Source organism: Heloderma suspectum, chromosome 5 (genome assembly GCF_057233095.1).
Source record: "Heloderma suspectum isolate Gila_16-S chromosome 5, 16-S_ref, whole genome shotgun sequence".
In the NCBI taxonomy this organism is placed as follows: Eukaryota; Metazoa; Chordata; class Lepidosauria; order Squamata; family Helodermatidae; genus Heloderma; species Heloderma suspectum.
The window spans coordinates 175,934,613-175,947,897 of record NC_139462.1 but is presented as its reverse complement, the minus strand read 5'-3'; the positions used below and the strand labels follow the sequence as shown (position 1 = coordinate 175,947,897).

Genomic DNA, 13,285 nt, shown 5'->3' with positions numbered 1-13,285 from the left:
AGTATTAAGAGGAAAGGTGTGGGCCCAGGGAAATGGGGCGTTGCCATTTGGGGAACTACGGAGAGCTGGAAAAGGACTCTAGGTGGGCCAGATTTGGCTCCCAGCCTGAGGTTCTGCCCCTCTGCTTTATGTCATCTCCAAACTCATTCAAGAAAGGCCTGAGATAGCATACTGCCTTGTAAGTAAGAGAAATAGCAAATGGCCCACCATCTGAAAATATTTTAAACAACCACCACATCCCTATTGTATATATTCACTCTAGTCCCAGTCAGCAATAGCAACACAGCCCTCTGACACCTGTGTTTCATATCAGAATTTGTTGTTCTGGTTAACTGTGGTAGAAATTTTTAAAAATACCCAGATTGAGCAACATTGACCAAAACAGGATGAATATTCTCATGACTTCCTCACATGATACTGCTTAGCATATCTGGCTGAGAATTGAGAGTTTGCTCTTGTGTGACTCTCCCATGTCTCCAAAGTACTTCCCCCTTCTCCATGCCACTGAGTGCTGGTTCATGCATGTCTCTATAGATTCTTTTGCACATCTAACTGCTCATGCCATACTACTTGCAAAAGCAGTATCACATGAGCTTCCATGAGGTGGTGATTCTACAATATGGAAGTCCCTGCTCATAAAATCAGATTTGTGATCCCACTGGTTTCATTATTATTGGTTTCATTATTGGTTTCATGTTACACTTGTCAACCATGCAGACAATTTGAACAAGCAGTTACATTGTGAAGAGAGCAGGCTGATATAACATTAATGGCAGAATGGCGTCAAGGGTAGGCATGGTTGGGTAACAGCTGAGGGCCACAACCCGCTGACAAGAGCCCCCTGAAGTTACCCCTCCTCTTCACCACTGCAACCTGCTAGTTCACCTGCCTCTCGCTCTGGCCCAGGCAACAGTGGTGGTGAGAAGGAGGAGCAGCAGATGTCATTGCCTACTTGCTCACTGGCTCTCTGCCTGACCAGCAAGCAAGAGGTAGTATAAGAGGTTGAGGAGCAATAGTAGCTAATGACAATGGTAGTGAGAAGGCAGACTCACTGAGGGAGAGGGCCCACTGTGGGTGTCTTGCCCAAGGGCCCTCAAAAACCTGAAGCCAGCACTGATTAATAGGCCTCAAGATAGCGGACTTAAAAGGAGCAATGGCAATGATGGATATGAAAGAACTCCGAGTATTTCCTTAAAGTTTGTCTCATCTGCATCTATCTCCAAGCTTTGGCAGTTCCAGACTCAAATCCATTTTCTGGCCTGACAGTGAGCTATTAAAATTTTAGATACTTTCTGTGAGTGTAAGGAAGCAAAAATACAGAGTTCAGGTTATGGTTTTCAACTTCTGGAAAACGTAAAATATTACATATGACCTTCTGTTCAACCAATTAAGCAAGTACCTGAGTTGGGGCTTAGGAAGTAGAGTAAAACAGTGCATATCTAAATTAAGCCTCACTTATTCACAGTTATACGGAAAGACATATTGAACAATATGGCACTAACATTCTGTGGCCCTCCACAAATAAAGCATGAGGAACATTTGCAAAAATTCTGTCAACATATTTAACCCAGTGACCAGGGCCAGCCCTATCACTGGACATAGTGAGGCAGCTGGCCCCGGTGTCATGAAGGGGCAGCAAATGGTTAGTTGTTTAATTTTTTTATTATTCTATTTTTACTGTCAGGGTGGTGGAGAAGCACTTGTGGGATTTTCTGCCTCAGGTGTCAAAACAACTTGGCCTTGGGAACTATGCATCTTGGCTTGTATGGGGTATATGGAGCGCCACTGGCTCTCCTGCCATAGGGAGCAAAATATCTGGGGCTGGCACTGCCAGTGACTCATCTCCACCACCACATTAACACAGGAACTGCACTGAGGACATGACAGAGGTGTACAAAATTATGCATGGTGTGGAAAAAATGGAAAGGGCAACATTTTTCTCCCTCTCTCATAATACAAGCCCTGTGGACAGATAAAAGGAAATACTTCTTCATACAGTGCATAGTTAAACTATGGACTTCACTTCCATAAGATGTAGTGATGGCCACCAATTTGGATGATTTTAAAAGGAGACTAGACAAATTCATGGAGGATAAGGCTACAGAAGGCTACTAGTCCTGATGGCTATGTACTGCCTCCAGTTTCAGAGGCAGTATGCCTGTGTGCATCAGTTGCTGGGGAGCATAGGCAGGAGAGTGCTGCTGCACTCATGTCTTCCTTGTGGGTTTCCCATGGACAGCTGGTTGGCCACTGTGAACAGAATGCTGGACGTTGCAGTACTACAGTGACGTTGCAGTATTGTAATGCTGTATCAATTATATATGTAACAGATTTACTGGTATTTCTAAAGTCATCTGGAATATTTGAGTGATAGAACTATTCTGTTCTATTCCCTACTTATCACATTAGCAGCTGCAGAGTTGCTGTACAGTATTTTCTTACTTTACCTTTACAATTGATTATTTAATGATGGTTTGCAGTACACACATGTACAAATACTCAGAACTACATTGTTCTCCCTTGCATGTCAGGATGGGGAGAGGAAAACACCAAGGGTAAAAAACAAAACAATCCTTTCCTGATGTTTTAAATTTGAGATCAAATTAGCCATCCCCAAAACAATTGTAGTGGCAGAACTTAAAATAACTTTTGAGATATTAGCAAATGTAGTCACATCTGTGACCAATGGGACTGTGTAGCAGTAGCACATTTTAGAGCTTATACACCAATATAAAAAGCTGGTGCTAATAGATCCGAAACTACTAAGTAGTAAAAGGCAAATGTAATAAAACTGTCCCAGATCTTGCACACACATTTTACGGAGATTAGGAATCTCAACACTACTTCATTTATAACATTTTTAAAGGGTTTGAGGAAATAAGAACACAGAGCATCCCCCCCTCAACTATATTGTAAACACTTATTGGTAAATATTCTTAGGGCAGGACTGCAATCCTGTCCTTAATGCACTGCATTGACTCCAAGAGGATTTAAACAGCCTAAAAATGTATGCAGTGTTGCAGCCTTTAATATGTTATACAAATTCTGAATACTTAAAAGATAAATGGGACCTTTTGTTGGATTTTTCAACTACAGATTTCATATTGCAGCATAATTAAATCTTAACTAAAATAAATTCTTGAGAGGTTCTTCTTTTTTTTTTTTTTAATCTGGCTTGATTGCCCTGCAGAAAGATCTAGTTCAATTTGTTGCCCCAGACAGGATTAGAAAGTGCTGTAGAGTTACCATGCTGACTCCGAGGAAAGAATCAATGTTGTCTTACATCATTTAACAGCAGCCCTCTAGCCAATCTAAGAGCATCACACATGCACTCAAGGGGGAGTCCTATTCAGATTCCATTTTTCAGAAGATTGCAATGTGCTGAGAGCATCAAGAGCCAGGACACCTCCTGGTTCTGAAAGGGATGCAATGCACTGCTGTGTGAGGAAATGCACTATCATCTCCATTTTCCCGACAGACATTCACATGCACCTGAAAGCATTCTTATTCACACATTTAGTAAGTTATCACACTACAGGGCCAAACATCATTGCTGCCCCATGAATGCATAACCTCCTTCTAATCTGGGAAACAGAAATGTGCTGATATAATGCAGACATTACTTCAAGACAGATGGAATATGGCTTGGGAAAAAAATGTTATACCCTTATCAGGATCATATCTAATAATTAAGAAACTTTCAAACGATAAAGAACAAATGGGACTTGCAATGTAATGTTGCAATGTATGCTCACCTCCTAATAGGGGGTTTCAGGGTTTCATCTAGATAGCCATGCCCTTCTCCAATCCACACACCCCTCCCCTTCATTTTTCCATTCCAACAGTCAAATTTCTGTGGCTACTGAACATGCACAGTCCTCACTGGGACGTTTTGGGGTTTCAAAGATGGTTTGTACTTCTACAAACTTTGAGGTTCCCAAGCATGCCAATACCATCTTCTTGTTTCTCAGTGGGCCTGTTTTGGCTCAATTTCTGACAGCACTCACCACTTCAGTTTGGTGCTAGAGATGCATCTAATGAAGTGACCGTGTGCACAACAGCTTATGTCAGAATAAATTGTTAGTCTTTAAGGTGTTAGAGGACTCTTTATTGTTTTTGCTGCTACAGACTAAGACAGCTGCCCCTCTAAAAATTATTAGAAGTAGTGCTATCAATCCATACTGGTCTGCATGGAATCTACATCATGCATTTTTGCTTGAAGCAGCCTTCCTAAGACAATGCAGTCCATTAACAGCCTTTCTTTCTGCAATCCACACAGAGCAAACAACTCCAGTCACCCATACAAGAGACAACTTGTAGCCCCCTCCCCACATAAGGAGGATTCCTTAGTCTGTTTCCCGCCTCCCAGCTCAGCAGAGCAGAGCAGAGGAAGCTGCTCCAGCTAGTCCAGGGACTACAGAAGCAAGCAAGCTCGCAGAGAGCGAGAAACCAGAGCGAGCAAACAGGGGGAGCAAACAGGAGTTGGCCAGGGGAGGTCAAGGGGGAGGCCCCAAACATTTTTACAAATTATTTTTCTTGTAACACACTTCCACACCAGTGGAACTCTACTTTTAACCTCTAGTGAGTAGAGGAGCAGGCACAGGCTAGTCTAGAACAATCAGAAAGCTAGACACAAAAAGGGAAAAGAGGCTATGGAAGGACTAGACTCTCCAGTGGTGGTGACCTGCAAGGTTTGTGCAGGTTTGTCTTCTTGCCTGAGAACAATACGGCCTACACCTGCAACAAGTGCAAGTTGATCACGCTGCTAGAAGAAAAAGTAAGAGGACTGGAGTGGCGACTGTCGACCCTCCGGGGAATAAGAGAACACGAAGAGTTCCTGGACAGAACAGTGGAACTACATCAGCAAAGTGAAGACCAGAAGCTTGAAGAGCAACAGCAAGCTGAGGCAGAAGTGGGAAATGCTGAGGTGAGGAAAAATGCTGTACAGGATACTCCTTGGAAAAGGGTGACAGTTAGGAGAAGAACTAGACGCCACTCTGCACCAGTAGAAGCAGTGGGGCTGTGGAACCGATTCCAAGTACTTGAAGATGAGACTGGAGGACAGCCTGCAGAGGAAGAATTATAGGGGAACCTGCATGAGAGTGAGCAAGAGGCTGAAGGTCAGTCAAACAGAGGTGATGAAACCCAGGCCTACAACAAGAAGAAGAGTAGTAGTAGTGGGAGACGCCTTGCTGCGTGGGATTGAGACCCAAGTATGTCACGAAGACCTGTGGACTTGCCAGGCATGTTGTCTCCCAGGAGGACGGATTAGAGACATGACTGAAAGGTTGCCTGCACTCATAAAGCCCACTGACAGGTATCCCTTTCTTCTCATCCATGTGGGAACAAATGATACCACCAAGTGGAGCTACAAAGAAATCACATCAGACTTTGAAGCTCTGGGAAGGAAACTCAAGAATTTTGGGGCACAGACAGTTTTCTCATCCATCCTTCCAGTAGTCAGAAGAGGGATAGAAAGGGAAAGAAAAATACTCTGGGTGAATGACTGGCTACAAAGGTGGTGCCAGTGTGAGAGATTTGGATTCTGGGGCCACGGCCTATACTTCCTGGAAGATGGGCTGTTGGCAAGGGATGGGTTGTACGTCGCAAAGGGTGGGAAGAATGTGGTTGGCCACAGTATGAAGAACTTCATCAGGAGGGCTTTAAACTGAATCCTTCGGGGAAGGGAGATGTAAAATTGGGGGTAACAATGGACGAAGGCTCATGCACTGCAACAGAGAGAACAGCTCTAATAGCGCCCCATAATAGTCTTCAGACACATGTAGGAAGAAAGCCAGACTATGAAGCACATGGTCTTCGATGTCTATATACTAATGCCCAGAGTATGGGAAACAAACAGAACGAACTTGAACTCTTAATACAAGAGGGAAATTATGACTTGATAGGTGTAACTGAAACTTGGTGGGATGACTCTCATGACTGCAATAATGCAATTGAAGGATATAACTTGTTCAAAAAGAACAGGAGGAACAGAAAGGGAGGTAGAGTTGCACTGTATGTGAAAAATAAATATCTCTGCACAAAAATACAGGAGAATGAGCTTCATAGCCCCATTGAGAGCATCTGGATCAAAATAAATGGAGCAAAGAATAAAAGGAACCTGGTGGCAGGAGTCTACTACCGGCCACCCAATCAAGGAGAAGACGAGGATGAAACTTTTGAAAAGCAAATAGCCAATGTTTCAAGGAAGCATGATGCAGTAGTAATGGGGGGACTTCAATTTCCCCGATATTTGTTGGGAGACAAATTCTGCAAAACATGGCCCCTCCAGGAAATTCCTGACTTGTGTGGTGGATAACTTCCTCCTACAGAAAGTAGAAGAAGGAACTAGAGGATTGGCTATCCTAGACTTGATCCTAATCAACAGGGATGACTTAGTGGATAAAGTAGCAGTTACAGGAACTCTGAGGGAAAGCGACCATGGTATACTTGAGTTCTTGGTTCTAAGGGAAGCACAAGCTGAGTGTAGTCAAACGCGTACCCTGGATTTTAGGAAAGCTGATTTTAATAAACTCAGAACAATGATAAGTAAGGTCCCATGGCAAGCGACGCTAACGAGAAAAGGAGTCCAAGATGTGTGGGAGCTTTTAAAAAAGGAAATTCTCAAGGCACAATTACAAACAATTCCAGCAAGAAGCAAAGGTGGAAGACAACAGCAGAAGCCAAAGTGGCTTCACAAAAAGCTTAGAGATTACCTGAAAACAAAAAACACAAATATAGGAAGTGGAAGGAAGGCCAAGCAACAAAGAAAGAGTACAGGCAGGTAGAACAGAAGTGCAGGGATGGCATCAGGAAGGCTAAAGCTGAGAACGAGCTGAGGTTAGCGAGGGATGCTAAAAGCAACAAAAAGGCTTTCTTCAGCTACATTGCATAGTAAAAGACAGAGGAAGAAATGGTGGTTCAGCTAATAAATAAGGATGACAAAATGATAACAGAGGACAAAGAAAAGGCAGAAGTGCTCAATTCCTACTTTGGCTTAGTCTTCTCCCAAAAGAGGGTCTATGACCCCCCTGGCAAAGGCAAAGTACAGGCTGAAGGGGCAGGATTGCAGCTTGAGATCGATAGGCATATGGTCAAGGAACACCTCATTACTTTCAGTGAGTTCAAATCTCCAGGGCCAGATGAACTGCATCCTAGAGTAATAAAGGAACTGGCAGAAGAACTCTCAGAACCACTGTCTATTCTCTTTGAGAAATCATGGAGTATGGGTGAAGTGCCAGATGACTGGAGGAGGGCTAATGTTGTCCCTGTCTTCAAAAAGGGTAAAAAGGAGGAACCTGGGAACTACAGACCAGTCAGTCTGACATCACTCCCTGGGAAAATTCTGGAGCAGATCATAAAGCAATCCATCTGGAAGCACCTTGAAAACAAGGCAGTGATTACTCGAAGCCAACATGGATTTGTCAAGAACAAATCCTGCCAGACGAATCTGATCTCATTTTTTGATCAAGTAACCTCCCTTGTGGACTGTGGGAATGCTGTAGACATAATATACCTCAACTTCAGCAAAGCTTTCAACAAAATGCCCCATGATATCCTGATGAGCAAACTAGCTCAAAGTGGGCTAGATGAAACAACGATCCGGTGGATCCACAGTTAGCTACAGAATCGGACCCAAAGAGCGCTTATCAATGGGATCTTCTCAAACTGGGGAGAGGTAACGAGTGGGGTACCGCAGGGCCCAGTCCTGGGCCCAGTGCTCTTCAACATTTTTATTAATGACTTGGAGGAAGAGGTGCAGGGAATGCTGATCAGATTTGCAGATGACACCAAATTGGGCGGGATAGCTAATACTTTGGAAGACAGAAACAAAATGTAAAGTGATCTCAATAGGCTGGAGCACTGGGCAGAAAACTGTTAGAGCAATACAACAGTGTTAGAGCAATACGACAATGGAACCAATTACTTAGGGAGGTTGTGGGCATTCGTCTTGAATGCCCACACTGGAGGCATTCAAGACGAGGCTGGACAGCCACTTGTCAGGGATGCTCTGACCTGGATTCCTGCACTGAGCAGGGGGTTGGACTCGATGGCCTTGTAGACCCCTTCCAACCCTACTATTCTATGCTTCTATGATTCCTTCCTATCAGAACCAAAGCAGAATTAAACTTTTATGCAATTCAGTGCTAAGTTCGGTAGCCTAGTAGGAATAGAGCCAGACAAGATAATGGGAAGGGGGGAACATCACTTAAAATAAATGCTATCCATGTACCCACTGAAATTAAAGACGTTTGGGAGAAAAAAACCAACCTGACAAAGTATTAAGCAGAAGATGTTTCTTCCAGCTGTTCCTTAACTCAGTCATATATTAATAACTGGATTTCTCATATATAATACAGTCCTCTTTATTTTATTTATTTATTAACAGTTTATAAACTACCTTTCAAGGAATAACTGCCCTCCCAAGCCAGCATACAAAATTTCATACAAACATAAATAACCGTAATGTATAATTATCCAATTAAAACAACAATACACAAACGGAAGAAAAGCAACTGAATAAAGCAATTAGCAAAAAGTGGACTGAAAAAATGTTCTTAACTTTTTCTTTAATTTTTTTCAAGGATGAGATCCAACACATTTCTCGAGGGAGAGAGTTCCATAGCATTGAGGCCACCACAAAAAAGACCCTGTTGCTGGTAGCCATCAACCCAACATCTCTCATCAGTAATCCAGTGAGCAAGGCCTTAACAGCTGATCATAAAGCCTGGGCAGGGTTGTATGGATGTAGATACCTTTCATCTAGCCTGATCCCAACCTATTACGTTTTTAAAAGCCAAAACCAGCACTTTGAATTGGGCCTGGAAACAAATAGCCAGAATAACTGGTACAGGATTGGTGTAATAGAGAGCGTATTACAGCAATCCAGCCTGGCTATAACCACAGCATGTATAATTATAGCAAGGACTGCTTTCTTCGGATAGGGCTGCAGTGCCAGACTAGCTGAAAATGGTAAAATATCACCAGTGCCTCCACTGAAAGCATCACATCCAGAAACACTTCCAAACTTCTTCAGCGAGAGTGCAAGATGGCCTTGTAGGCCCCTTCCAACCCTACTATTCTATGATTCTATGATTCAACCTTGTCTAAGACACACTGCATATCTCTATCCAGATAAGAGGGTTTATAGAGGACCCCTATCTTGTCTGGATTAAGTTGCAGCTTGTTTTCCCTCACCCATCCCAAAACTGCCTCCAGACACCTGTTCAGAACTTCTGCTGCTTCCCTAGAAATGAGAAGGAGAGCTGTGTGTCACCGGCATACTAATGACATCGCAGCGCAAATATCCAGATGACCTCCCAACAGTTTCAGATTGATGCTTAAAAGCATCAGCACCAAGATAAAATCTTGAGGCACCCCAAGGCCAGTGGCCAACAGGTTCTTTTTTAAACCACTCTACTTATCAGATATATACCTAGCACGATCAGTAGCTCAAAACCAGAGAAAAGGGCTGTTTGTTCTTTAGGGCAGTAACTACCTGCTGGTGCTTATAGTGGAAGCTTCTTATATCAGGCCAAATGAGTATGTTTACAATTCCACATCTGATGTAGACTGAAAGCACTGTATCCTGAAAACACTAAACAAAAAAATAGTTTCGCATGAAACTGCTAGACAAAAGCGCTGCTATGTCTTAGGGACTTACCTAATTCATTGTGACGTAAATTAGAAATTCATGTGGTACAACCACAACATCCTTTAGCTTTAGGTGGTTTTGACTTTGACATTAAACAGATAGGTTTTTTTACTGTGCATCTTTCAAAGAAGTATAGACTGGCCTGGTACAAACCTGCAAGCTCTTAAGTAAGTCACATACAAAGTTCTATCCCTGGGGTCTCCAACATGATGCCCACAGACACCAATGTGCCCATAGACACTTCTCTTGGCATTCACTAGGCTCCCTGCCTGTCCTAATGTTTATGTTACAATTTTTTAATTCAGTTTTTTGAACTGGGAATCAGGCTTACTCTAAACCAAAGTGCTGCCCTCCAATACCATCTTCACTTTGATTCAAGAGTAGCTTTGTGTTTTAGAGTTCAGAGTCCACCTCTGCCTTGTACTTAAGTTTTTAGGCAAGTTACTTTTCATTTAGTCTCACCAGTTTGTCTTCTGGGAAATAAACATTTTGTGACCAGCTATGGGAGACATTTTATAAATTGGCAAACCCTGCCTATGGCAGCCATTTTATCAGTGCCCATAACTTTCTCAAAATTCCAGATGTGCCCACTGACCCAAAAAAGGTTGGGAACCACCATTACCCAGTTGTATACTAAACTAAGAACATCACACTTAAATGCCCACAGACACACTGTGTTGATACTACCTAGCCTACTGTGTATTTGAAGAAATGTTCAAGTCTGGTTAAACATTTATAAACAAGGAAACTAAATGGAAAATATTGGCTTTAACGTCTTAGATCAAATCAACAACAGTAGATCACTGAAAGCTCATCTGTTGATGGCTCTCACAGCAGATTCTAGAAAGACTAAAAGATACCCATTGGTTTCAGCCAACATGGGTTGATTGACAGTTTCAGTTTTGGAGCCAAAAAGTTCAGATTTTTTTTTCCTTATTGTAGAAATGTATGATGTATGGATAAAGATATTCCCATCCTAGCACCACCTGATAAGTCCAGCACACTTTCGGTCAACCTTCTACAAAAAAGCATAAAAACAGAACATGGATTTCACTGTCTCATTGTGATTTATGAGAAACTTTCACATGTATGACACCAAGTAATAGTGAGAGACGGTTTCTGCCCAGTATTTCTGCCTGTCCTTTCAGCTATACCTCCCACTGGGGAAGTATAACATCTTTACAGCAAGTTGCCAGTGGCAATAGATTAAGGTCAGTGGGAGGGAAACATTAAGCACACACTGTCACAGTCCTGATGTAAATGCGTACATTTTTATATTTACTAATGGCATTTTCTCTCCCCAACTGTTCAGCACAGGCTTTCTTCAGGCAGTAATGTAACTGAGCATGGGATGTGGCATGTGGGCAGCATCGAGCAGCTTATATAGAGGATATAAAAGCCCTTGTTTCCTTTCCTGTTATTCTCTTGCTGTCTCCTACAGTTTTAGTTTATACTGACAGGAAGAGGTTCAGAAAGGATCCTTCTCAGAAACTTCCAGGAGAAATGCAAGAATACAGACAAAACACAAGCTCTCCAACCCCCCTCTGTTAACCTCCTCCAGATTTTTTAATAATGACAGGAAAGCGGCAGGGGCTGCTATCAGTCTTAAGCGACAGAGGCTCCTTCTTGCCTGAACGAGGGGCTCTGCAAAGGTGGCCAGGGCCAGCGCACGCATCCTCCGGGCGATCTGAGCACCTCTCGTGGTTTCTGCCTCCACTCGTTCAGGCACACACACACACATATACATATGGTTCGACTTCGGGTTCCAAAACCGAAGGGTGGAATCCTCGGCTCTACTGAAACTCTCGGCAACGTTGCCAAAATAGCTCGAGGAGAGACCAGCGTTTCAGCCAGTTGTTTTTCTGCTTCTCCACAACGGGTCGCCCACCGCGCTGCTGGAAAAAAGAAGCCCTCACACCTGTAACCGGCCGCGGGGGCGCTGAGGCGCAGGACGAGAACGCGGACGTGCCCGGCACGCTTTCCTCTCCCGCCGAACGGTGAAGTTTGGCGAGGCGCTCCACGCCAGCCCAGGCGCCAGGAGCGCGGAAAGCGAGCCGCTCGCCGCGCAACCCGCCGCGCCCGCTATGGCGGCCCCTCCCAGGCGCGCCACACGGTCCCCGCTTCCCTACCTGAGGGGCTGCCTCGGCGGTTGCTTTCCCCTCCCCCAGCAGGGGCTCGCTTCTCCCTTCTCGGGCCGGCGCTGCGTTGCCCCCCGCCGCTGCAGCTCCTCGTCACAGCCGGGGCAGGGGCCCCGCCGAGCGGCCGCGCCCCGCGCGGTTCATGGCAGCGCGGAAAGTTTCCTCTCCCTCGCCGCCCCCTCGGGGAATCGAGCGGCGGACTCGGCGGCGCTGGAGCGGCGGCTGGAGGAGGTAGCGCCTAATAAGCGGGGCTGGTGGGAGGCGCCTCGTCTCAGGGGGAGCGGCGAGCGCCGCTACTCGCCGAGCCCGGGAGAACCGCGGCACCTCTTCCTCCTCCTCCCCTCGAAGCGAGCCTGCTGGCGGGCTGGCGGGCTGGCTGGGGAACGCCGACGGAGGCTGCTTTTCGGCTGAGCGACGACGCCCTCTCCGCGCCCGGAGAGCGGCTGTTGTCGAGGCCGGGGCTCTCCCTTAGGCATGCCTGCCTAGCGGCGTCCCCGCCCAGAGCCCGGGACTTCTGCCAGGGTGAGTGAGTGAGTGAGTGACTGACAGGCTGCTCAGTGCTCCAGACTCGTCCGAGCAATCCTATGGATGCGTTTCCTTCGGCCCACCGAGGAGCCCTCGTGGGCTGCGGCTCGTTCTAGCTGCACGCGCGTGGGTATGCGGGGTGGCGAGCGACGGTCTTCGGTTCAGTGCCGCGGCACTTCGCGCGGTGCGGGGCGCCGCGCTTCACGGGCCTTCCCTCCCCCGTCGCCACCCTCCTCTGCCTTCTGTCTCTCTGGGTTTGCTCACACAACAGCCCCACCTGTCGAGGATAAAAGGAGGACCGCGAACACGTGCGCGACAGCAGCGGCGCATGGTGCCCGGTGGGGCCGAGGCCAGGGCAGATGCTCAGTATTGTACTGAGATTGCCGGACGACTACAGGAGGCCGCATGTGGCAGGCGCTTAGAAGTAGTGGAGCAAATGTGCCTGGTCGTGGGGGGAAATCTCTGCCGCAAGTGGGTGGGCGGCAGGCAGCGGGGTCACTGCCCCATTTCCCCCGAATATAGAGATGGTGTATTTCAAGCACAACGCTTTAGACTGAGGGGGGCATGCGATAGTGCAGCCTTCCCAAGCCTGGTGCCCTCCAGATATGTTGGACAACAACTCCCAGCACCCCTTGGGCACCTGAGGATGGAGGGCACCAGGTTCAGGAAGGTTGCTGTGGCGCCTGTGCATCTAAAGCAGGGATGGGAAAAGTGTGGCCCTGTTGCTGGAGTTCATCCTTCACAACTGGCTATGCTGGCTAGGTTGTTACAATCCAACAACATGTGGAAAAGTCACACAGTCTCCACCCCGATCTAAAGTGATCTTCAGGATGGGTTTGAAGAGGGAGCAGACTTGGAGCGTTTCTACACACGGCTTTTCTACACAAGGCTGTTAATGGCTGTATCTACTTCCGCTTTTGTCCAGAATTGAGACTGAGCACGATGAAGAGTGTTTGTTTTCCTGATT

The 13,285-nt window shown here is 45.9% G+C and overlaps 1 protein-coding gene across 2 annotated transcripts in view; it reads right to left on the bottom strand.

Annotated features, from left to right (window-relative positions):
• RFTN1 (raftlin, lipid raft linker 1) overlaps positions 1-12,010 on the bottom strand; it is a 127,533-nt gene extending 115,523 nt beyond the window's left edge. For both annotated transcript variants that reach the window (XM_084858422.1, XM_084858421.1), the window contains exon 1: positions 11,785-12,010. The gene's annotated coding sequence lies outside the window, so the exon portion shown is untranslated. The remainder of the gene's footprint in view (positions 1-11,784) is intronic.
• Between the last annotated feature and the right edge of the window lie 1,275 nt (positions 12,011-13,285).